The following is a 26,120-nucleotide window of genomic DNA, read 5'->3' on the forward strand; positions in this document are numbered from 1 at the left end:
GAGATAGTGAATTGAAATATGCATATAAAATGTATGAATTATGAGTTCATGAAATGGCTATTGATATAGTGAGATGATATGTGTATTCCATTGAGAAATGCTATTGAATAGCAATTATGAAATTGAAGTAGTAAGAGATGAGTATTGAAAATGTTATAAATGATTGTTTATGAAATTAATTATTAGTTGAATGATTTTCGTTATATGAATTTAAATATATAAATATTATAAATTCTTGTTTATTAAATATTCAGATTATAGAAATGACACTGAGTTTATACTCAGCGTACGGTTTGTTTCCTTGCACAAGTTAAGTTAAAGCCAAATCATTGAATCAGCATCTAAAGCCGATCCTGAACTTAAAATGGTGAATTTTATTTCTATTTAAGTAAAGGTGATAAACCGTAATATATACATATTTTTACTCCATGGTTGGCATATTTATGAATGATTTTTTCCTTGGTTTTAATGAATTTGATGCTCCTAATATTTAATTTCATGTTTTATACTCAGGAGAGCTTAGAATATCAAAAAGAGCAAGAAACGGGCCAAAAACAGACCAAATGGGCATAAATCAGTGTTTCACACTACCTAGGCACTCTCACACGGGTAAACCACATGCCCGTGTGAGGCACACGAGCAGTACACAGGCTCGTGTGTCATGGCCGTGTCAACTAGAAACCAACTCAGAATTACACACAGTTTGAACACTTGCACACGGGCATGGCACACGGTCGTGTCCCTGTCGAGCCCAAGTCTAGTTCTACTCACAAAGAGGCCACTTTTGAGGGTTTTGAAGCATTCTAAAGCTTATATAAACACCTTAGAAGAGGATTAAAGGGGGGACACACAGAGGAGAAGGTAGGAAAATGCTCAAGAACAGCCATCGGAATCACCTCGGAGCCAAGATCTACATCAAGACTGAAGATTTCCATCCAATTCCCTAGAAGTTCTTTGGGTTTCTTTATGTTTTATTGTTTTCTAAACTTTGAGATGTTTTCCATTTTTATCATGAACTAATCTTCCTAAATACCTAAGGAAGATGAAATCTAAGACGAATCTTATTACTCTTTGATTTATATGATAAATATTTGTTCTTATTCTTAATTGTGAGTTTAATCCTTGTTTTAATATTTCAGGATATTAATTCAGGTTTTTGATGTGCTTGTTCAGTGGAAAAAAATTCCCTGTTTAAGAGTAGATCATTCATAATTAAGCGGATTTACATGCAATCCTAGAGATAAGACGACATAAATCTGTCGGATTAGAGTCAAATCTAATAAGGGAATTCATAGATCGAGTTAATGCGATAATAAGGGTTTTAATTAGAAAGAGATTTCAATTAATCAACCTAAAGTCAGTTGTTTTTAGTCTTGAAAAGGATATTAAAATAAATCAGGGATTTCTACGGAATAAGTCAAGTGAATAAATCGTCTAAATCAAAGGTAATAAGTGAAGTCTAGGTGGATTCTTTCTTGGGTATTGTCTTCTCCATTGGTTTATCTAAAGCATTTTCCAACTTTCATCTCTATTATAATCTTAGAAAATTAGTTTAGTTTAAAAACACCTTTTAATTCTTAGGCTAGATAATAAAAAGATAGTAATTACTAGTACTTTTAGTCCTTGTGGATACGATATTTCCGGTCTCACCATAACTATACTACTGTTCGATAGGTGCGCTTGCCTTAAGTCAAATTTTTAGTTAGTTTCACAAGCGTTAAAAGGCATGTACCTAGGAATGTTTATGTTTGTTATTTTGAATAGTGAATGTAAAAGATGATCTAAGATGATACTGGTTACTTATATATATATCTAGGTTTATATGTTATGTTGAGATTATAAAATACTATGTTTTGGTATGAAATTAGATTTGGTTTGAATGAAGTTAATTGAATTGGTTTGAATAATATATGAGAAATACTTATGAATATACATTAGATAGGTCAATAGATTGATAGTTTTAACATGTTTTAGGTGTATTTGAATATATTTTGGATTGGTTGAATGATTGGATTTTGTGTTACTTGAGGTTCAAGATTTGCAGAGTTGGTAAATTTGATGTATAAGGCTCATTTTGAATCTACACGGACAAGTACATAGGCGTATGATCAGACCGTGTGAGACACACGGCTTATTCAGGGGTCTGTGGTTAGGTCGTGTGTCCCTTGCAACTTAAAATTTTAAAACAAAATGCTCAGGTATTACCACATGGGTAGAGACACAGGCGTGTATCTTAACTGTGTAAGGAACACGGCCTAGCATACGGGCGTGTGACGTGGTCATGTGAGGAAATTTAGGGAGTTACACAGGGTAAGACACAGCTTGAGGCATGGGCATGTCTCAGGACCACACGGGTGTGTGACCTTGTACCTAAAAAAAATTTTAAAATTTCATGAAAAATTACTGAAGTACACGATTGAGTCCCAATTTGTTTCTAACACGTGTTTTGGGCCTCGAAGGTTCATAAAGGGACTATATAATTTAATTATGATGTTTATGTGTGAATAATTATGAATTATTCGTATTTGATTTGTAATGTCCGGTAATGCTCCGTAACTATATTTCGACGACAGATAAGGGTTAGAGGGTATTATATTTAGTGGTATCAGAGCTATTTCGATTTTGCGAATATTCATAAGACTATGTTTAGGACTCGTTATGGACATTACGAGTTTGTAGTGATGCCTTTTGGTCTGATGAATGCTCTGGCAGCATCCATGAATCTGATGAACTGAGTCTTTCAGCTTTGTCTGGATCAGTTCATCGTGGTGTTCATCGATGACATTCTGGTTTAATCTAAAAGTGAGGATGAGCATCTCAGTGTGGGGCATATAGTTTTTGCTCAGGGGATCCATGTCTATCCGAGGAAGATAGAGGCTGTGCGGGATTGGAAACAGCCTAAGAATTTATCTGAGATTCATAGTTTTCTGGGTTTGGCGGGATATTATCGGTGGTTTGTCGAGGGGTTCTCTCTGATTGCAGCTCATTTGACAAAGCTCCTGCGTAAGGGTGTTCCATTTGCCTAGAGTGATTTGTAGCAATCGAGCTTCGAGAAGCAAGTCAGTTTTAACTCAGGCTTCAGTTTTGATACAACCTGAATTCGAGAAAGAGTTTTTGGTTTACAGTGATGTGTCGCATGTTGGTTTAGGTTATGTTCTAGTGCAGGATGGAAAAGTTGTAGCTTATGCGCCCGTCAGCTTAAGACGTATCAGGGAAATTATCCGGTACATAATCTGGAGTTGGCTGCGGTGGTCTTTGCATTGAAAATCTAGCGGCATTATCTATATAGTGAGAGGTGTGTTATTTACACTGATCATAAGAGTCTCAAGTACTTCCTTACCTAGAAGGAGTTGAATCTTAGGTAGCGCCGTTGGATTGAGTTGCTCAAAGATTATAATTGCACGATAGAGTATCATCCTGGTAAGGCCAATGTGATGGCCGATGCTCTAAGTCGTAAGGCGATGATTGATCTGAGAACGATGTTCACTCACCTTAGTCCGTTTGATAATAGGAGTTTGTTAGCCAAGTTGCAAGTTAAGTCGACTTGGATTGATTAGATTCGAGATAAGTAGTTGGGAGATGAGTCTCTGGGTTTTTGATTTCGTCAGATTGAAAATGGCAGTACTTCAGATTTTGAGTTGAATAATGATGGGGTGCTATGTTTTCGAGGTCGAATTTGTGTTCCGAATGATCTAGATTTGTGACAGTTGATTCTAAAGAAGGAGCATAGTTGCATTTATGCTATACACCCAGGTCGTAATAAAATGTATCGTGATCTTCGTGAGTTATATTGGTGGCCGAGATTGAAGCATGAAGTTACTAATTTTGTTACTCATTATCGAACATGTCAGCAAGTTAAGGCTGAGCACCAATTACCTTCGGGTTTGCTACAACCTGTTAAGATTCCTTTATAGAAGTGGGAACAAATGATGATGGACTTCGTTAGTGGGTTGCCCTTAACACCCACTAAGAATGATTCTATTTAGGTCATCATTGATCGATTAACTAAGTCTGCTTATTTTATTTCGGTTCGGACAGACTATTCTCTGCAGAAGTTAGCGAAGCTTTACATTTCTGAGATTATAAGACTGCATGGGGTTCTTGTTTTGATTATTTCTGATAGAGATCCTCGTTTCACTTTTCGGTTCTGATAGATACTGGATAATATGCTTCGGAGTTGTGTTATTGATTTTCGAGGTAGTTGAGAGGGCTATCTGCCACTAGCTAAGTTCGCCTACAATAACAGTTTCTAGTCTAGCATCCAGATGGCACCTTACGAAGCTTTATAGGGTCGTAAGTGTCGTACTTCACTATGTTGGGCTGAGTTAGGTGAGCGTCAAATTTTGGGTCCTAAGTTAGTTTCTAAGACCGAAGATAAAGTTAGACTGATTCGGGATTGTCTGAAGGTTGCTTTTGATAGACATAAATCTTATATAGATCTGAAGAGGCGGGATATCGAGTATTCTATGGAAAATTTTGCATTTGTTAAGGTTTTTCCATGGAAGAAAGTTCTGATATTCGGTCGTAAGGGCAAGTTGAACCTTAGGTTTATTGGGTTGTATCGGATTCTGAAGCGTGTGGGACTAATTGCTTATCAATTAGAGCTACCTCCAAAGTTGGACCGTAACCACAATGTCTTCCACGTCTCAATGTTGAGGCTGTATTGATCTAACCCTTCTCATGTTATTTCTGTTGAGGAGATCGAGGTTAGGCCGGATTTGACTTTTGAGGAGAAACCGATTCAAATTCTGAATCGAGATGTTAAGGTTCTGAAGAGGAAATCCATTCTTTTGGTAAAGGTTCTGTGGCGGAATCATGGTACTAATGAAGTTACGTGGGAACCTGAGGACTCGATTAGGTAAATTTCGAAGTTGAAATTTCTTTTAGGGGAGTATAGTTGTAACGCCCTAATTAATTTATTTATGCTTTTGAAAAATTTGTCACAAGTGTATATCTGCTACATTGGTTAAGTGCTCTGGGTGTGTTTGAGAGGTCTTAGATTCAAGTCTCACTTTTAGAAATTTTGTGATTTTTGGAATCAAGCCTTATCTTTGTTCAGAGGGTTTATATTTAATTTTTTGTAAACCCATATCAGAAGGAGCCTGCTGGTTCGAGTGGTAAGGGAACAGATGTGTTGGAGGTCCTGTGTTTGAATCTTTGTGCTTGCATGGGTATTATTTTTGCTTATTTGTCTGATAGAGTTTCGGTGGAGTTAAAATTTTGAAGTAGTTGTAAGTTAGTGCGTTAGTGGGAAGAAAAGTAAGGAAGTTATAATATTTCTGATTCTATCTAGTTTTTTTTTAAATCTTTTTCCCAAAAATTTGTTCCTGATGTTTTCCTCTTTTTCCCGTACCTTCCACTTTCACTTTCTTTTTTCATTCTTCGAATTTCTGTTATTCTCTTATTCGACTATCGTTGTTCTGATTTTTGGATTCGTTAATCGGTTTGGTAAGTAGTTAGGTGACTGTTAACGATTGGTTTTTCTTTGAACTGTAGGCAATCTTAATGATAGCCGATAAGTAGTAGTAATTGATGAATTCTATGGTGTAGGAGAAGGTTGTGAGGTAGAAATCGTTGTTCAACGGCTTGATTCGAGGTGGTGGTTGTTTTGGTTAAGCGGTAAGTTGGTTATGCATAATTGGATGAATCATGTTGGGCTCATTTTTGGTTACTAAAAGGTGTTTAGTATTCTATTTTAGGTACTGGTAGTCTCGGGAGTGATTTCACGGAGTAAACAAATAAGGTGTGTTCCCAAATCACGAAAAATGAAATTTTGGCAAAAGCCGAAACTGCTCACTACCGACACCACACAAGCGTATGGCCAGTCATATGAATGGCCGTGTGCGAGACACGGCCGTGTGATCGACGTAGGCATGGCCATGGGCAAGACACGGCTATGTGGTGGCTCTAGTGTGGCCGTGTAGGCCACACTAGCTAGGCCAAGATGGGCATGTGGGCTCACACGAGCATGTCTCACTGACGTGTAAATTTTGGGCCAGGCTGTGTGGGCCACACGGGTATGTGGGCCCATAATTCTAAAATTTTTCTTAGGATCACACAGGTCGCTCCAATCGACCGTGGGCCTACTGTAAGATCGGTAAGTGCTATTTAAACTCTATTTTGAATGCTATGATATTTTGATAGACTGATCTGGGTAGGATACTGATGTATGCCTAACTGTACTGCTATATGCATATCTGTAACTTGTATAAAAGCATGTTGAGCATGTTTAATTTGATAAATCTGTATCTGATTTTCTGTATCTGATTTGGGGTGGGATTTGAATATGAGGAAGAAGTATTCTGTTCGGCATTAATTGCCTATATTCTGGCAGATTGGCTGCTTATATTCTGATATGTGCCTTAATGGCACAATGTGGTGTGTAGGGATGGGTAGGTGTTTTTAACCCCACATGATGTGATGGATGGTCGGAGTTGGTGTGTAGAGGATGGGGCTAGGATTTTGCATGTCTGAAACTGAATTTGTTATCTGAGACAGTGGTCTGAATCTGTATCTGACTGTGTACATAACTCTGTATGTTTGCATGTTTAATTCTGTTGGGTTACACACTGAGTTTACGAAAACTCACCTCTGCTGCCTATTTTGTACAGGTAATCCACAGACTTAGGCAGATCGGTGTAGTGGAGACTTAGCGGTGGCCACTTATTCGTAAACTACTTAAAGTTGTTAATTTATGGTTTTATTTACGGTTTTGGTTTTATTCTGAGAGTTTGTAATCTTTAAGACTCTCTGGATTTTATAATTTTTAAACTATTGATTATTGGTTTGTTGATATTTGCATGCTTGATTAAATTATCTTATGAAATCGATGGTTTTTACGCAAAATGATATTTTCTTAAAAACATGAATCAGATTTATAAAATGTGTCGGTTTTGTTGGACTTCCACTGAAAAATAAGTTTTGGCAATTAATTAACGTTTTCGATTATGGTTATAAAAATTTTGAGATAATAGACTAAGATGATTCAACGTAACAACTTCGTTTTCAAAACCCATTCTTTGTCACATCTCCGGATTCGGCCATAGCGTCTAGGCCGAGTTTGGGGTGTTACAATTTTAATTTTATCTTCAATGTTATTAATTAAATTAAATTTTTATTTTTTTATTTTTTATTTTTTATTAAAATATTTAATTTAAATGTCAAAGGGTTTTAGAGATTGATGTTTAACTTTTCATTTGCTTTGTTTGACATTATTAGATAATGATCAAATTTAATTTTGGTTGGCCATTTATTATGAGTGTTTTTTTTTAAAATCCACAGGCATTTTCAATGTTATTTTTTTTACATGCAAATAAAGTTTTTTTAATTTAAAAATGTTACACCAGTGAACTTAATAGAAGAATTTTAACACTAGTAACAATTAGAGCTGAATTTTTAAATTCAAAAAATAAAGGGACTAAATTCTTGAAAATAATAATAAAAAAACAAAATTTCAATGTACAAAATGTATAATAACTTTATAAAAAAACTAATTTTTCAAAAATTTTAGATCAAATTTTTTATAAACTTTGATTTCCGACTAACCCACACTATCACTTCGATATATTTCTTGCTGGAAGTATCTTTGATCCCATTGATAATTGTTAAACCATGCCACTAGTTCCAGTAACAACAAAAACTGTAAAAAAGAAAAAAGAAAAAGAAGATAACAATTATATTTAATATATTATAACTTTCAAAATTCACTCTTTAATTCATCCCAAGAAAACAATTACGTGGGTGGAAACCTATAATAGTAATATTAATAAACATGCTAGAATTAATCAAATCTTTTCATAAATAATGTAAAATGTCTTATAATTTCATCCCACCTTAATTTGACCCACTTTTCTTTATAATTTAGTTAACTACCAAGGGATTGTAATAAGCTGGGCCTAAAATATGATGGGTCCTTACAGTTAGCTAAAACTAAGGCCCAAAGCAACATGGGAATCTCTTCCATCTTTCCCCTGGATTCCTACTTACTAGGATTCATTCATTGTTGTTGAGATTGTATTTAATGCATTCAATGGAAGATTAATCTCTAGAGTTGCATAAAAAAATATTTTAGGATCTTTAAAATAATATAAATTTCACAGATTTAAGAAATACTTAATGCGAAATTAGAGTTCACCTTAAACTTGATGAAAAAAATATGATAAATTGTATTTTCCTTCTTGATGTATTCCCTTAATTACGCAAACTTTAAGTGATGTGTTTTGCATGTGTAACCTAATAGGTAGAGGGAGGATCAATTTATAATAATCAACTTCTAATTCGATATGTCCATCAAATAACAGAATGAATGGATAAAATTTAACGTTTATTCAAAGTAAAACTCTTATCTCCCTTAAAATGGGTCTACATAATTGGGCTAAAATCTTACCTTCAAAACATATAAATTTATATATTATATTATCAATAGATAGGCCCAACCCTAGGGGTCGTCTGGAGGTACGGCCATCTAGGGCCCAAGGCTGAAAGGAGTCCAAAATATTGTTTTTCAAATTTTAAAAAGCCTAATTTTTTTTTAACTTTTAAAAGTAAAAAAAAAACTTTTTTTCCAACTTCTAGAGTAACCTAAAGCCTCATTTTATTATTTTGCCTAGGACCGTAAATATATCAAGAGACAATAAAAATTTGATTCAATAATAAAGTTGAAACACGATAAATTTTAATATTCTAAGTTAAAGTCCTATCCTAACTAAATTATAATTGACTCTTGATATCTTCAAATAAAAAACACATATCAATATTTATCGAATACTAATTTTCGACTTGGAATAACATAAATCGTGTGGTTAAGCTTTTTATATTTAAAGCTAAAATTATAGACGGCTTTTTTGCTTCACCCATTTTTTATACCACTCTTAGTTTGCTTTTACCATCATCTTCTTTTATGTACCAATTATTGACATTGTAAGACCCAATTTGTGCCCGGGCTTACACCAAAATAAAACAAAATAAAAACAAAATAAAAAAATATAACAAAACCAAAATAATAAAGTCCAATGTCCATAGCCCAACAACCAAAAATAATAGACCCAACAAAATACATGGCCTAAAACAACAAATTCCTAGCCTACTGCCTAGTGCTGCAACATACACCAGCAGCTTCTGCAGAGTCCCCAGCCACCGTTCCCACGCGCTGAAGCTTCCATGCGTACGTAGCCTCCTCTCCACGCCATGCACAACTGCAAAACAGAATAACAGCAACGCAAATGGACAGCAAATAACAGCAAATGACAGTGATAAAATTTGTATTTTTATTTATTTATTTATTTTGTTTTTTCAGCTATAAAAACTGAAGGAAAACAATGTGAATGGGATCTTTCTTTTTTTCTCAGCAATACACAGGCATATTGAAAAAGAAAGCATTCAAAAATTAAAAAGGTGATTTCCAATACGAGTTTCTCGATACTTTTTATTTTCTTGCGATTCATTTCCTTCTATCTTTCATCATTGATTTCGGAAATAAAAAAGGAGAGAGCAAAGTCTTACCTTACGTGAATGCCATGAGTTCCCTTTTGCTTTGTTAAAATCGAAGCTAAGAGGGGATCTCAAGGCTAAAAAACAATCATCAAGGCTTGAATATGCTACTGTGGTAGCCGATTGGAGTTTAGGCAAAAGGGAATTAGTCGGCCAAGGTGGAAAAAAGGAGAAAGGGGACGATACCTTGTGATTGGGCCATTGGTGCACTCTTGCTTTGTCGAAATCGAAGTTTAAGGGGATCTTGAGGCTAAAAAACACCCTTCAAGGCTTGAATGAACCAATCGCTGTTCATGGAGGTTGATTGGAGTTTGAATGAAGGAATTTTGGGAACGGTTGAGGTAGAAACAAAGTGACTAGGGTTTAGATTTGGCCGAATGAGAGGAAATGAAGGCTAGGTTTTAGTTGTGATTTTAAATGGCAGATGACTGATGACCTTACCCGGATGCATCCAGATTCATGTCTTTGGGGGTTATTTCTACACATAGTCCCTCCTCTCCTGCACTCATCTCTAATTAGGCCTCAATTATGTTTTATTTATTTTTACATTTTCCCTGACATTTGTGCGTTATTGCAATTTAATCTGCGCCTAAGCACAACGTTTTGATATTTGGTGTATTTTCTAGTTTAGTCCTCAATCATTTGGGCGCATATTATTTTAATCCTCAGCTTAGCTTTAATGATTTGTCTATTTAAAAATTATTCTTCCAATTTTTTTATTTCATTTTATTTCAATCAGGTTTATTTTATATGATTATATTCTTTTGGATTTATTTATTTAGTTATTTATATAATTATTATTATTTTATTATTATTTTTTAAAATTTATTGTTCTAACATATTACTTTGATCTTTTTTTTTTAAATTCCATTTTAGTTTTAGTTTGTTGTTAATTTTCATTTATATATTATTAAATTGTTTTACTATATAAATTGTTATTTTAAATTTTCTTTATGTAAATTTATATTTAAAAGATGTATACAATATTAATTCTCATACATTGATATTTATATATACATATATACATTTTATGTCAAATTACTTACTTGAATTCTTTTTTTTTTGAACACGTTCATATAATTTTTCTTTACAATTTTACCTATATATATACACTATTTGTTTCTTTTAAATCCATTTTTGGGTGTTATATATATATATATTGTTCCAAATATTTTCCTATGTTATTATCCTCTTATATATGCATTGTTCGTACTAGGGTTTTTATTCCATGTATATTATTAATTTTATATTATTTTACACATACGATTTCTTTTAAACCTGTTCCTATATTTTGTTATATATATTTTTAGTTTGTTATTCACATACTTGGTGTATATTTGATCATGTTATTTTGAATATATAGTTTTTTAAAAAGAGATTTATTTATATAATTATGTTTGTAAAAAATATTACGTATATAAAGTTAATTTAATCTTATAATTTATATTTTAATTCCATGATATTTTATATTTTATATTCACATATTCTTAGTTTTATTTTATATATATGCATTATTTCAAACCCAATCACGTGTTAATTCATTTTGTAAGTTTTCTATATTTAATAGTTTTCAAATTATTTCCGAATTGTTTTGTGTACTATGTGTCGCTTTACTTTTCATGTTATTTCATGTATTATTGCTTTATATTGATTATTAGCTTTTTGCACTATTATTTAAATTATGTCAATTTGTTCTTTTGTTTACATGTATAATATTTGGTATAGTAATTCATGTTTGTAACTTTGATTTTTTTTTTGCATCGTGATTCGAATTTCAATATTTTGATTGATATTAGTTGTTTCGTTGTTATTTCAAGAAAAGTAAAAGCGTTTTGAGCAAATTCTCAATTTTTCTTATCATTCAAAAATTTTGAAATAAGGCAATATCCAATATTTGGGGAATTCGAAAAAATGTGCTCAATCGTACTGGGTATGATTTTTCGGTAAACTAAATATTTGGATAACCTTTTTACAATTTTGTGTACAAATTTTCAAAAGTCAAAAATCAATTGTATTTAAAGGTATAAGGATCGTATCCAATCGTACTGGATATGATACTGCATATCTTTGAAACGAGAGATTTTTTTCCACTAATTTAAACTATTCGAACATTTTAAAAAGAATCATACTTTGGGAAAATCTTTTCTTTAAAAAAACTTTTGGCATAAGGATAGCATCAAATCAAATTGGTACCAATTTTTGGGCGTAATGAGGGTGCTAACCTTTCTTCATGCGTAACCGACTCCCGAACCCACTTTTTGATTTTACATGAATAAAGCGTTTTGTAGGTGGCCCAATCACACCTAAATCAAGAGATTGGTGGCGACTCCACATTTTTGTTTTCAAAAGTCGATCCCCATTGCTTTCAAAATAAAAAAGGGTTTCGACAGCTTGGTGACTCCACTGGGGATTGAACAAAGAGAGTCAAGCCATAAAATTGATTATTTGCTGTCATTTTGTCAAAGAATTGAAAATTTGTTTTGAAGATCATGATTCTTTTAATTGCATTTGTTTGCATAATTGTTTTGGTTCGAGTCTTGTAGAATAACATGGCATTGCATTGCACGACCGTTGTGGTTATACCTGTTAAGTGGGAGTAAGAAACTATACTTTCATGAGGTTTTCACCTCCGTATGGGCTAGTGGGTTGCTTCCGGAATACATTCGTACCTATGATTTCGTGAGATTTTCAACTCAGCATGGTCATAGGGAAATGTATTCCCCTGAACTGAACTCGATTCATATGAGCCTATAATGGGTGAGAATTGAGGAATTTGCTGGTTCAGGTACCCTTTCTCTAGAACCGAGCTACATATAGTGAACCTTGAGAATCCACCTTAAGTAGAACCTTGCCCAAATTTAGTGGTCACCTGAATAGGTACTTTATTTGATATTTATCTCACTTGTACTAACGTGTTTTGTTTATAATTGCATTGCATTACATCACCATAGAATTATTATACGGTTGTCTGAATTGACGGAAGAAGGCTGATAGTTTGTAGAGAAAAATAAGTCTTTACCTGAAGATTCAAGCCGGTAAAGATTGTTTGAGAGCCGTCACATCTCGATTTTCTTAATGAAGCTAATCAACGTCGTGAGGATAATGAGTGTGGCCTGGATCAAGCAAAGAAGAGCTGGTGGAGGCATTTGCGAGATTTGGATTTCACGAAGAAAAGGGATTGATGTCTTCGCCTGAAATATGAAGGCAAGACCGTATATGTAATCCATTTTATGTAAAGGGATTTGTTTTCTAGAAAAGTTGTTCTAATGGAATTAAATTGAAAATCAACACTTCTCTTTCTTTTGCACCCATCCCATGCATTTGCATTGCATTGCATTGCATCATTTCATCATTTGCATTAAATTTTCATAAAAGGGGTTCCTAATTAGTTGAAATCATTTCAGTTAATCTGGGAACCAATAAAAACTTACCAACCAAGCGTCGTTATGGTACCCGTACTAAGACAAAAGATATGGATCAAAGATTGGAAAGACTTGAACAACTTCAAAGAGAGATGCAAGACCAATTTCAAATACAGATACAAGAGCAACTGACGAAGATTAGGCAAGATATGAGAGATCTGATGCTAGAGTCTCAAAGGAATATGTTGAACCAGTTGTCTCAATTACTGAAAAAGGGGCTTGAAGAAAGGAAAAGTTCCATAATCAATACTGGGAGGGACAATAAGGAGCCTCTCTACCCTCCAGGTTTCACCCCGACAAATGTTCAGACAGGTCTGCAAGGTGTACCTATTATTAGAACTCAGCAATATCAGGCTGGTAACTCGACACCGGTAGATTACCTGATAGGTTCAGGTTCCAATCCGAGGGGCAACCCCACTAATCTTGAAGTTCCTGATCTAGATAAAATGGAAAAAGCAGAGAGGGAATTGCCAAGACAATTTGAAGATCGGTATAGGTGGTTGGAGGAAAAATTGAAAGCAATGGAGAATGTTGACTTCTATTGTGGGATTGACTCTAAAGATCTGAGTTTGGTTCCCGATCTGGCACTTCCGCCAGAATTTAAAACTCCAGAGTTTGAAAAGTATAATGGGACTAGTTGTCCTGAAGCTCACATCACAATGTTCTGTCGAAGGATGATAGGATATGTTAATAATGACCAACTGTTAATCCATTACTTCCAAGACAGTCTGATCGGGTCAGCAGTTAAATGGTACAATCAATTGAGCCGTTTTAAAATCCATTCATGGATGAACTTAGCACAAGCTTTTATGAAGCAGTATAGTCATGTAACAGACATGGTACCTGACAGAATTACCTTGCAGAATATGGAAAAGAAGCAAAATGAGAGCTTCAGACAATATGCCTAAAGATGGAGAGAGGTAGCAACACAAGTCCAACCGCCTCTTCTGGAAAAGAAGACCACGATGCTTTTTATCAATACTCTGAAAGCCCTGTTCGTTGACTATATGTTCGGAAGTGCTACTTTGAGCTTTTCGGATATAGTAATGTCCGGTAAGATGATTGAAGATGCGATAAGAAATGGGAAAATAGATATGGGAGAGGGTGCAAAAGGTCAACTCCAGGAAACAAGGAAAATGAAGTGAACATCGTTGGTCAACATAGGTCAGCCAAGGGTTATAACCACTAATCATCAAAGAGAATCTGAATGACATATCCAAAGAGAGGTCCAGGGAATAAAGGTTTCCAAACCCTTATGTACTTGGAAGTGTTTTAAGCAATGAGACTGTGGAAAAGATCCTTGTATTTTTAGAGCTAATCCAGAGTATTATTCAAAACACGCTTGTTGCCTTAAGCCTAGGGGCAATAAAAATCCTTTTGTGAAATAGGCTTGTGTCCAAAATTTTTATTTCAATAAAATGTATTATTTTTTAATAAATATTCTCATTCTTTATATATTTTTTTTGTTCTTTGGACTATTTTCTTCTTAAATATGCTTTCATCCTTCATTCACGATCATACCATCCTTGGAATTTACCTTTGGACCTACTATGGGTCCCCAAATATCAATGACATGAGCAACGCTGTAACTGACTCTCTTTTGGGGTGAGATAGGTGCTTAAGCGGATCTCAGGACTTTGAAGATGACAGAGATTGTAACTTATTTCCTGATTTGTTAAGGACGGTAGAACAAGATGAAAAAACAGATCTTACTTTACGAAGGGTCAATGGACATTGTGAACAAGGGGCAAAGATTGAAACCTGAGTCACCACAAGGACAAAATGAATTGTCTTTGAGTTACTTTAAGAAATTCAAAGATGTTTTCACATGATCATGTCGAGATATATTTGAGATATTAAGATCTGTGGATGATACAAAATGTCTATACAGTGCCAGAAGGACACATGTTAAAGGTTTCATGGTAGCCACGCTAATCATAAGGTTTGGGTATTGTTGATCCACCATGGAAGGGGATTGCATTGGTTAAAGCCACATTCATTTCTTCACAGATTTTTTCCATATGGGATAAGGATGTTATCAGGTCATTTTCATCGATTCATCTTAGCAATCATTGATTACTTCACGAAGGGGGTGAAGGTCGCTTCATATGTCAATATTACAAGATCGATAGTCATCAAATTTTTTTAAAAAAAAAGGGTTGCTGATGAAGTAATGTCGGAAGGGATCACTTTTAAATACAACTGCGCAATGTCAAAAGTTTGCAATCTGTTCAAAGATCAAACAATATATCACAGTGCAGCAAAGACATTCAAAAAGAAAAATAAAAGTACAAAAATAGAAAAAAAAAAGGAAAAGCAAACAACAGTACAAGGGTCATAGTGAAAAATGACTGAGTCTTGTAAGGATTAGCATAAAGAAGTTATCATTTACCCTCTATATTTGTCGAACATGGGCTTGGACCTTCACAAGGGCAACACATTGATTTTTAGGACTGAAACAGTTTTTGAAATCAAGATTCCTTTTCTTCGAGTCTTGGCCGAATTAAAGTTGGATGAATCAGAATGGGTTCATTCCTGATCAGTCAAATTTAAAAGATATTTTGTCACAGCAGATGATGCAGGTTTATCCTCGAGAATTTCATGAGGGGAGTTTGATATTGAAGAAGATCATTTCTATACAAAAGGACTTCAAAGGAAGAAATATGCCAAACTAAAAGGGACCTTATGTAAAGAAGGCCTGTTTTTGATCGAAAGGATTTGCCTAGTTCGGGGAATTTAAAATACAGTCAAAGTGTGTTCTATGGAAGAGGCCAAGGTGAAAACCCGCAAAGGGTGCCTTGAGACCTTGAAAAAAATAATCAAAAAATAAAAAAAAATTAAAAGAATTAAAAATTAAAAAAGAGAAAGAAAAGGAGAGGCCAAAGCGAAAACTCGCAAAGGGCGCTTTGAGACCAAAGGAGATTTGAGTTGAAAACCCGAAAAGGGCGGCTCAAATTTGGATCAAAGTAGGACATACAGTAGTTTTGCGATGCCTGAATTAACAATGAAAGAAGTATGATTACGTCTTGGGGCATTGACAAAGTACTCCGGATCCCATAAACACAGATTGAGCTCAGAATAATCCTCAAGAAGTTGGTACAGAGAAGCTCAAGCTGCGATATCTGGGGCACCTAGCTTTCTATTTTTACCTATTTTTTGTTTGTTATCTTTGATTACCTTGTTCTTTTTAGGTCACGTCCTAATAGATTTCTTTCTTGGTTGCATTTGCTTGTTTGTTTCGAGTTATGTTCTCAATTAATTCTTTTCTTGTCCAAGGTTATGATCTTTTTCAAGCATTTTGCATTGAAATAACGATTTTTGGACTAATAATACTTTCATAAAGAAAGTTTCGCATATTACTTTGGGGAGTTTCTAAATAATACAAGAGCCTGAAATAGGACTATTGTTTAAAACTCACCAAGCTTAAGGGTTGGAAATATTTAAGCCCAATTTGAGATTATCTCCTTGGATTTTCTGTCAAAGTTATTAATTGGTGTTATAGTCCCGGCAAAAGAATGAGCAATGGAATTGTTCTCAGAAAAGAAAATGGTATTCTGTATTCATGCAGATATCAGACATATACATCTGTTCATCAGATCAAATTGACTGAAAATCTTATACCTCTGAGTTGTCACAAGATGGATAGAGGAAATCAAATGTCTATTCCCCTAAGGTTACAGTGGGAAGTTCAAACTTTATGTCCCAGGAATTACAGTGTAAGGGACTCTGAAATTACAGCGGGCAAGCTTGCTGAGCAAAATGTGATTGTTTCTTTGGGATTTTTATCAAGAATACCAGCCGAACAGGATGACAGCATAATAAATCAGTGATAATGCTCTGATAAACAATGAGCGATGATACCTTAAGCATTTTTTTTAAAAAAAGAAAAAGAAAAGAGAGATCATTGAAAAAAGATCCTTTTTTACATTCATATTTCATTCATAACACATTTAGTTAGATGCATTTGACTCATTTCGATCATAGTATCCTAATTATTTGACATCAGCATAACACATCCAGTTAGAAGCCTTTGATTCATTTCAATCATAGCATCCTAATTATTTGACACAAGCATCACATTTAGTTAGGTGCATTTGATTCATGTTGATCATAGCATTCTAATTATTTGACATAAGCATCATATCTAGTTAAGAGCATTTGATTCATTTTGATCATAAAATCCTAATTATTTGGCATAAACATGATACATGAAACCGAGTCTACAGGACAGGTCCGAGAGAACGGTGTAGTAACATCGGTGAAGTCAGCTCTTATATCCCTGAAGTTACAGCGGAATAGATCGAAGATTACAAACCTTATCTCCCTGAAGTTGCAATGGAGCAGGTTGAAGTGTCAGTTACAATAAAACAGATCACAACAAACCATATCTCCCTAAAGTTGCAGGGGAGCAAGTTGAAGTGACAGGTCTTGTGGAACAGACTAAAGATAGCAAATCTTATTTCCCTGAAGTTGTAGTGGAACAGATGAAAGTTATAAATAAACAGATCTTATCTCTTTGAGGTTGCAGTAGAGTAGATCATAACAAGCTTTATCTCCCTGAAGTTGCAGTGAAGCAGTCTCAATATACAAGTCTTATCTTTCTGAGGTAGCAATAAAGCAGACTGGGAATTGAAGATTTTATCTCCCTGAAGTTGCAGCGGAGCAGATCTTCGCAGATGGTGAATCTTATCTTCATGTATCAGCAATGGAGCAGATTTTACCACCAACATTATCTCTCTGAGGTAGCAAGATGGCAGGTTGAAGAATGAGTCTTATCTTTCTGAGGCAGCAAGAAAGCAGACTGAAGATTGAAGATTGGAAAAGGCAAATCTTATCTCCATATATCGGCAATGGAGCAGATTTAAGCCCCAAGCCTTATTTCTCTGAGGTAACAAGAGAGCAGGTTAAAGAATGAGTCTTATCTTCCTAAGGTAGCAAGGAAGCAGACTGGGAATTGAAGATTCTATCTCCCTGAAGTTGCAGCGGAGTAGATCTTCACAGATGGCTAATCTTATCTCCATGTATCGGCAATGGAGCAGATTTAAGCTTTAAGCCTTATTTCTCTGAGGAAGCAAGAGAGCAGGTTGAAGATGATAGTCTTATCTTCCTGAGGTAGCAATGAAGCAGACTGGAAATTGAAGATTTTATCTCCCTAAAGTTGCAGCGGAGTAGATCTTCGCAGATGGCTAATCTTATCTCCATGTATTGGCAGTGGGGCAGATTTAAGCCACCAGCCTTATCTCTCTGAGGTAGCAAGAGAGCAGGTTGTATATGATATTCTTATCTTCCTGAGGTAGCAAGGAAGCAGATTGAGAATTGAATATTTTATCTCCTTGAAGTTACAGCGGAGCAGATCTTCGCAGATGGCTAATCTTATCTCCATGTATTGGCAATGGGGCAGATTTAAGCCCCAAGCATTATCTCTCTAAGGTAGCAAGAGAGCAGGTTGAAAATTGAAGTCTTATCTTCCTGAAGTAGTAAGGAAGCAGACTGAAGATTGCAAGAGGCGAATTTTATCTCCAAGTACCGGAAATGGAGCAGATTTAAGCCTCAAGCCTTATCTCTCTGAGGTAGCAAGAGAGCAGGCTGAAGATTGAGTCTTATCTTTTTGATGTAGTAAAAAAGTAGACTGAAGATTGAAGATCTTATCTCCCTAAGCAGTTGTGGAGCAGATCGATGATGGCGAATCTTATCTCTATGTATTGGTAATAGAGCAGATTTAAGCCACCAGTCCTATTTCCCTAAAGTTACAGTCAAGATTAAGCAAAACAGGGCAAAATTGACCCTATTTGAAGTCTTTGCTTTATTCCCGTTACACGACAATGAGCAAAGAGGGACAGCTGTAAGACCCAATTTGTGCCCGGGCTTACACCAAAATAAAACAAAAAAACAAAATAAAAAAATAACAAAACCAAAATAATAAAGTCCAATGTCCATAGCCCAACAACCAAAAATAATAGACCCAACAAAATACATGGCCTAAAACAACAAATTCCTAGCCTACTGCCTAGTGCTGCAACATACACCAGCAGCTTCTGCAGAGTCCCCAGCCACCATTCCCACGCGCTGAAGCTTCCATGCGTGCGTAGCCTCCTCTCCACGCCATGCACACCTGCAAAACAGAATAACAGCAGCGCAAATGGACAGCAAATAACAACAAATGACAGTGATGAAATTTGTATTTTTATTTATTTATTTATTTTGTTTTTTCAGCTATAAAAACTGAAGGAAAACAATGTGAATGGGATATTTCTTTTTTCCCAGTAATACACAGGTATATTGAAAAAGAAAGCAATCAAAAATTAAAAAGGTGATTTCCAATACGAGTTTCTCGATACTTTTTATTTTCTTGCGATTCATTTCCTTCTATCTTTCATCATTGATTTCGAAAATAAAAAAGGAGAGAGCGAAGTCTTACCTTACGTGAATGCCATGAGTTCCCTTTTGCTTTGTTAAAATCGAAGCTAAGAGGGGATCTCAAGGCTAAAAAACAATCATCAAGGCTTGAATATGCTACTGTGGTAGCTGATTGGAGTTTAGGCAAAAGGGAATTAGTCGGCCAAGGTGGAAAGAAGGAGAAAGGGGACGATACCTTGTGATTTGGCCATCGGTGCACTCTTGCTTCGTCGAAATCGAAGTTTAAGGGGATCTTGAGGCTAAAAAACACCCTTCAAGGCTTGAATGAACCGATCGCTGTTCATGGAGGTTGATTGGAGTTTGAATGAAGGAATTTTGGGAACGGTTGAGGGAGAAACAAAGGGACTGGGGTTTAGATTTGGCTGAATGAGAGGAAATGGAGGCTAGGTTTTAGTTTTGATTTTAAATGGCTGATGACTAATTTAATTTTGCTTTATAAAGAGCACAAAACGGTGCAGTATAGGCACAAACACGATAACCTTACCCGGATGCAACCAGATTCATGTCTTTGAGGGGTATTTGCGCACATAGTCCCTCCTCTCCTGCACTGACCTCTAATTAGGCCTCAATTATGTTTTATTTATTTTTACATTTTCCCTGACATTTGTGCGTTATTGCAATTTAATCTGCGCCTAAACACAACGTTTTGGTATTTGGTGTATTTTCTATTTTGGTCCTCAATCATTTGGGCGCATATTATTTTAATCCTCAGCTTAGCTTTAATGATTTGTCTATTTAAAAATTATTCTTCCAATTTTTTTATTTCATTTTATTTCAATCAGGTTTATTTTATATGATTATATTCTTTTGGATTTCTTTATTTAGTTATTTATATAATTATTATTTTATTATTTTTTTTAAAATTTATTGTTCTAACATATTACTTTGATCTTTTTTTTTAAATTCCATTTTAGTTTTAGTTTGTTGTTAATTTTCATTTATATATTATTAAATTGTTTTACTATATAAATTGTTATTTTAAATTTTCTTTATGTAAATTTATATTTAAAAGATGTATACAATATTAATTCTCATACATTGATATTTATATATACATATATACATTTTATGTCAAATTACTTACTTAAATTCTTTTTTTTTGAACACGTTCATATAATTTTTCTTTACAATTTTACCTATATATATACACTATTTGTTTCTTTTAAATCCATTTTTGGGTGTTATATATATATATATTTTGTTCCAAATATTTTCCTATGTTATTATCCTCTTATATATGCATTGTTCGTACTAGGGTTTTTATTCCATGTATATTATTAATTTTATATTATTTTATACATACGATTTCTTTTAAACCTGTTCCTATGTTTTGTTATATATATTTTTAGTTTGTTATTCACATACTTGGTGTATATTTGATCATGTTATTTTGAATATATAGTTTTTTAAAAAGAGATTTATTTATATAATTATGTTGTAAAAAATATTACGTATATAAAGTTAATTTAATCTTATAATTTATATTTTAATTCCATGATATTTTATATTTTATATTCACATATTCTTTGTTTTATTTTATATATATGCATTCTTTCAAACCCAATCATGTGTTAATTCATTTTGTAAGTTTTCTATATTTAATAGTTTTCAAATTATTTCCGAATTGTTTTGTGTACTATGTGTCGCTTTACTTTTCATGTTATTTCATGTATTATTGCTTTATATTGATTATTAGCCTTTTGCACTATTATTTAAATTATGTCAATTTGTTCTTTTGTTTACTTGTATAATATTTGGTATAGTAATTCATGTTTGTAACTTTGATTTTTTTTTTGCATCGTGATTCGAATTTCAATATTTTGATTGATATTAGTTGTTTCGTTGTTATTTCAAGAAAAGTAAAAGCGTTTTGATCAAATTCTCAATTTTTCTTATCATTCAAAAATTCTGAAATAAGGCAATATCCAATATTTGGGGAATTCGAAAAATTGTGCTCAATCGTACTGGGTATGATTTTTCGGTAAACTAAATATTTGGATAACCTTTTTACAATTTTGTGTACGAATTTTCAAAAGTCAAAAATCACTTGTATTTAAAGCTATAAGGATCGTATCCAATTGTACTGGATATGATACTGCATATCTATGAAACGAGAGATTTTTGACCACTAATTTGAACTATTCGAACATTTTAAAAAGAATCATACTTTGGGAAAATCTTTTCTTTAAAAAACCTTTTGGCATAAGGATAGCATCAAATCAAATTGGTATTAATTTTTGGGCGTAATGAGGGTGATAACATTTCCTCATGCGTAACCGACTCCCGAACCCACTTTTTGATTTTACATGAATAAAGCGTTTTGTAGGTGGCCCAATCACACCTAAATCAAGAGATTGGTGGCGACTCTACATTTTTATTTTGAAAAGCCGATCCCCATTACTTTCAAAATAAAAAGAGTTTCGACAGACATTATTTTTCATGCTAATGTTATCTTCCCTTTCTAAGAACAAGCAGCCCAAGTCACCATAGAGTTGAACCAACTTAGCTCAGTTTTCTTACTTTTACTTTTACATATATAAACTACATAGGTTAAAGGGAAATCAATTGTGCATCACAATGATAGTAAAACAATGATAGTAAAATATAGTGTGCATGTATCGAAAAGAATAAAGTAGCAACAACCATTTGACAAAAGTTATATTATAGCCGAAAAGTATGAAAAGAAACCACTAAAACTGAGGTCAGGCAGGCTCACCAAATGGCAATTGCCAAAAGCCAAAAGCCTTCAATCTCTAAGCAAAAAAAACCACACAAAGAGTAAGCAGTAAACTGGTAACGGCAGAAAATATTAGGGCCCGTCAACCTGATTTTGGGACACCATGATTGCACCTTTTCATTTCCCTTTTAGATCAATTACCAAAGCTTTGGCAGGGCCATATTTATATATATGCATGAATCTAATCTGGGTCTTATGTAAAGTTATATATGTATTATTAGGCGCATAGAAGGCTCCTTTTACCTCGACGTTTAATTAGGTTAAATCACATTTTGGACTTCAACTTCGTAATTTTTTTTTATATTATAGTTTGAATTTTTTTTATTCAAATTAGGTCTTAAAGTTGATAATTATTTTCATATTAGGGTCTGAATTTTTTTTTGTTCTAGTTAGGTCATGAATTTAGCAAATATTCTTACATTGAGATTTTAATCTTTTTTATTATCTAAGTTAGTTTTTAAAAACCATAAAATTTAAGTTTTAATATGAGAAAAATTATCAAGTTAAGCCCCAATACAAAAATAATTGTGAAGTTTAAAATTTAATTTAGACAAAAAAAATTGTTAAATCCAAATCCTAATATAAAAATAACTTACTAAATTTAAAACCTAACCTGTCAACATAAAAAAGATCTAACCGTTTAAATTATTATAAAATAGAACAGTAGAGTAAGGAAGTGCATGATGATGCATGGTAAGTGAAAGGAAAAAGAAAACATAGGGCATAGGGAAACGATACTGTTAGTAGGTATTCAATTATGAGGCAACTTTTTTTGGTTGGAATAATTGTTCGATTGATTGATTCTGTCTGGATGTTTGTCTTTTGATTACTACATAATTTTTCTTCTTAATATCGGCTTTGTGTGTTGGTTGAATCATGTGTTTGACAGTCATTTTCATTTTTTTTTAATTTAAAGTCGTGGTACATGAGAAACATGGGGCTATTTTACCTATTTTACCCCCAAAATATAACATTTACAAAAATATCTTGGTTTAAAAATATTTATTCAAATCATCTCAAATAAACAATAAAATTAAATTATTAGATTTAGATGGCCAACACCATTATTTTTTATTAAAAATAATTTTTAGGGTTTTAGACACTAAATAGTCGACTAATGTATTTTTTTTAAAAAAAAATTTAGGTGCTGACACACTGATGACTGACATCCATTTATCTAATTAAAACTAATTTTTTTTGGGTGTGGTGCCGAGCAACAAATGGTCAAAATTATCCAACAAAAGAGATTGAGAATATTGCAACATGATCCCTCTTTGTTTTCCCCTTTTTTTTATTTCTCAAGTTTAATTACATATTTTATTTTTTAAAATAATATTGAACTACTTATCATATTTTTAATTATTATTGCATCACTCACATTATTATTAAATTTAAAAATTAATTTAAAATATATTGAACTACATATTTTATAAATATATCACTCATTATTTTTTAAAACAAAAAATAATTTAGCAATGTTTATTTGAATTATTCTAAAATATGAAAATCATTAAAGCAGAGATTCTAATTTTATAAAAAAAAAACGTATAATTTAATTGTGCATATTAAATTTAAATTAATTTTAAATTAACTAGTTTTGATTTGAAAATTAACTAGTTTAGTATCAATTATTGTCATTTTGGATACTGTATTTAACATTTTAATATATTTTCACAATTATAAAATTTAATATTAAAATTAATAAATGGTTTTAAAATATTTTCTTTTGAAGTTCTTAAATAATATATTAAAATAAGATAACTTTAACAACTTTTTTATCAAAACATCTCCAAAAAATTATCATTACATTTAAAAATAAATATAATTTTTTAGTCTTAATTTATTATTTATACTTGAGTTTAACAACAATCAAGTTACATTTAACGAACTAAAAACAAAAATTTTTAAAAAATAATGAAAATTTAAATATGATAAAATTAACAAGTTATTTTAAATTAAATTTTAAATTTAATAATAATATGAGTGATGCAATAATAATTAAAAAATATGATAAATATTTCAATATTATTTTAAAATATAAAATATGTAATTAAACTTGGGAAATAAAAAAATGGGAAAACAACAAGGGATTATGTTACAATATTCCCAATCTCTTTTGTTGGGTGATTTTGGCTATTTGTTGGCGAGCATCACTCTCCCCCCCAAAAAAATTATTTTTTAATTAGATAAATCAAAAAAAATTTGAAAAAAATATGGTGCTGATCATTTAGTGTCCAAAACTCCAAAAATTATTTTTTTAATAAAAAATAGTAGTGCTAGTCATTTAGTTCTTATAACCTAATTTTACTGTTTATTTTAATTCATTTGAGTGAATGTTTTTGAATAAGAGTAATTTTTATAAATATTAATTTTTTTTTAGATTAAATGAGTAAAATAGCGTAAACATAGTAAAAGGACAAGGGAGATTAAGCTGAGAGGTAGTTGTTGAGGTACACTTATTTGGACATTTGTGTTTTGTGTATTTCTTCTTAATAAAAAGATTAACATACAGTCAGTCGATGTGAGTTTATTTAAATTTATTTCAAAGTGTTGTGTGGGAGAAAGAGCTAAAAGAGGGGTGGGAAGAAGGAAGCACAAGTCACGCAGATAATGGTGGGTAAAAGGAGATGAACAGAGAGACGTCAAAATCCATGGGATGCTTTTGCCTCTACCCAAACCGTATTTTCCCTCTCTTTTCGTCTTTTTCTGCTTTCCCATCTCACACACTACACTACATATCATACCCTACTAGCTACTGAATATAAAATTAAAATAGTACTCTCTCTCTCTTGTCTCTTCAATTTTCAGTTTTGTCTCTTTTTTCCTGAAATAATATAAAAATATTAATTACTAGAATAATATGAAAAAAATTGTTATCAAATTAATATGAATTGTGCATAAAAATATTAAACTAACATGGTGGTTGAAAATTTGAGGTGAAAATAATATTAAAATCAGATATGAAAATATTGTAAACCTAAATTGATAACTGACATGTTGATTTGAGATTCTTATGCACATTCTAAGGACTAAAATAAAATCAGACATGACAATATCATAAACTGAAATTGATAAGTGACATGCTGATTTGAGATTCTTATGCACATTTTAAGGACTAAAATAATTTTTTTTCTTTTCTATTATTTTTTTTGTATAAGTATTAAAATGATATATTTAATTTTTTTATTTATATATTTTTAATATTTTTATGTTAAAATATATATTTAAAAAAAGAAAAGTGGAAGGGAAATTTTTTATTTAGGCCTTAGATCGTGCATGGAACCCCAAATTGGTGGCATGTTGACTGTCGATTTCTGTTTACAATGTTATCATGTCTGATTCTAATAGAATAAATGTATTGTTATCACTCTAAATTATCAACTATCATACCAATTTGAGATTTCTATCCACAATTCATATTATTCAAGCAATTTAAAAAAATTCATATTATTTTAATAATTAATTTTTTCTATATTATTTCGAAAAAAAAGTTCTTCTTAACCCATAACTAAAATATAATTCTTTTGATGTTTTCTTAATAAAACCGAGATCAAGATTACTTCTTTTCCATTGGATTTTTCCCTAATCAAGATAAAGTTTATTATTATAGACCAATAGCTTCTTCTTTTTTTCCTTCAGTCCCATTATCTCAGGTATTATTTCGAGTAAACTATACTCATTATATTTGAATTTTGGCTAAATTTACGTTTTGATAACTTAATTTTTTTATTTACATAATAATTGTCAAAATTATTTTTTTATTTTAAAAAAAGGGAGTTGACTTTAAAAACGAAAATGGAGTCGCCACCAATCCTTTTTATTTAGGTGTGATCGAATCACCTTATAAGATGTTTTGTTTTATTAAAACATCAATTTTGGCCTATGAAATTCAAGAAAACGAGTTTGGGAATCGGTTAAGTACAAGGAAGGATTAGCACTCTCGTAACACTCAAAATTGGTACCTAATTGATTAATTAATGTCCCAATGTCGAAAATTTGAAAAGATTTTAAAATACAATCCATTTTAAAAATGTTTGAATAACTCAAATTGGATG

General features: G+C 32.6%; 1 long non-coding RNA gene across 1 annotated transcript; it reads right to left on the minus strand.

Annotated features, from left to right (window-relative positions):
• Positions 1 to 18,670: 18,670 nt before the first annotated feature.
• Positions 18,671 to 19,739, minus strand: LOC107886734 (uncharacterized). The gene is made up of 2 exons (XR_001680876.2): positions 19,330 to 19,739; positions 18,671 to 19,023 (listed from the first exon to the last, which is right to left on the minus strand). It is a non-coding gene; the product is annotated as an uncharacterized lncRNA (long non-coding RNA).
• Positions 19,740 to 26,120: the final 6,381 nt, after the last annotated feature.

This window comes from Gossypium hirsutum, chromosome A03 (assembly GCF_007990345.1).
Source record: "Gossypium hirsutum isolate 1008001.06 chromosome A03, Gossypium_hirsutum_v2.1, whole genome shotgun sequence".
Taxonomy (NCBI): domain Eukaryota; kingdom Viridiplantae; phylum Streptophyta; class Magnoliopsida; order Malvales; family Malvaceae; genus Gossypium; species Gossypium hirsutum.